Genomic DNA, 1,493 nt, shown 5'->3' with positions numbered 1-1,493 from the left:
GACGTGAAACATTAAAAAAAAAAAAAAGAGAACCTCGTTTTATGTGTGTTTCTGTTTAAAAACACCTTATTTAATACATATTGTTGATTCACGAACATTGACATCACGACCAGCAGTACTGTAACCCACATCTGAACGAAGCTTAGCATGTTATTTTCTCTGTAAGGTACAACACTGTTGTCTTCTAGGCAGCACTATGCTTGGGGCCGTTTTTAAACAGCAAAATCTACAGAAAGCACAAAAATGTGAAAAATAATGGCACTAAAATGACTGTGAAAAGGACACTTGTTTACAGTACGAGAGCAGAGACAAGAAGGCAGAGCATCGTTCACTTAGTTCAAACTCAACTGAGAACTTGCACATCAATGACTCAAATTTTTCGCCACTCTGTGCGTGTCTGTGAATGGCAGAGAAAGTGCCGTGAGTTTGATTATGGGTTACAAATGTTAGCAAGTAGACAGATCTGCAAATGTAGCATCTGCAAATAACAAGGACCGACCATACACGCAAAGTGCCCAACAGTCCTGGTATGTGGCCATGCTGTACCTGTCTTGTGAGGGAGAGGTGGTTACAGTGATGATGCTTTAAAAATAAGATTTTAAGTCTACGGCTGTGCCACACTCAACACACCCGATCCCGTCTGATCTCAGAAGCTAAGCAGGGTCGGGTCTGGTTAGTACTTGGATGGGAGACCACCTAGGAAGACCGGGTGCTGTAGGCAAAATGAATGAATGAATGAATGATTTTAATAGACTTCCATAAATTTTTTTTTGGGGGGGGAGCATAATCCTTATAAGTATTTGATGCATAGTTTTCTAGTAAATCTTTCTCAAAGTCTGATAAGACTTGAGTGTTTGGGGAGTCTTTTTTTCTTTTCAAAACAGGTGCATGTTCTTTCTGTTTCAGAATGGGTCTGACTTGTTTTTCTAGTCTGGTGCCAGGAGGCCTTGGGACGGGGAGAGTGCTGGCTTCTGGGAGGAGAGAAGATGGATGGTTTTTTGTCCATTCTACTCTGATTGGGTCCAGAGACTTCATTTGCCCCACCCCCTTTAAGCTTTTCGTGCCTGTAACCCACTAACAGGAACTGGGCATTGGGTACACCGCCCCAGCCGAGACGGTGCACAGAGCTCTCCTCTGCATTTGGCTTTGAGAGAATTGTAACGCAGTTTTGGCATAAGCAATGTAGTCACACATTTCAGAGCTGAAAATATATGCATAAAGCCCTGTATAACGAAAAATATCCCTCCTGTCTTGGTCTTCATATGTCCAGTGTCCTCCTACTTGTCCCTCCCTCCAAGATCGTATAGTCACCACCACAACCAGTTGTAGAATAATAGTTCCCTCACCCAAAAATGTTCCCTTGTGCCCCTTTGTACCCGCTTTCCCTTCCCCCACCCTGTCCCTAGGCAACCACTGATCTGCTTTGTCACTGTGGTTTTGTCTTTCCTGTAACTTCATAGAAATGGAATCATACAGTATGTAGTCTTTTGTGC

General features: G+C 43.1%; 1 pseudogene; it reads left to right on the top strand.

Moving 5' to 3' along the window:
• The first annotated feature begins 602 nt into the window (after window positions 1–602).
• On the top strand, window positions 603–721 carry LOC111738330 (annotated as a pseudogene).
• The last annotated feature ends 772 nt before the right edge of the window (window positions 722–1,493 follow it).

Source organism: Pteropus vampyrus, unplaced genomic scaffold, assembly GCF_000151845.1.
Source record: "Pteropus vampyrus isolate Shadow unplaced genomic scaffold, Pvam_2.0 Scaffold36, whole genome shotgun sequence".
Lineage (NCBI taxonomy): Eukaryota > Metazoa > Chordata > Mammalia > Chiroptera > Pteropodidae > Pteropus > Pteropus vampyrus.
Note: the sequence above shows the minus strand (reverse complement) of the source record. Positions and strands in the feature narration are given on the sequence as shown.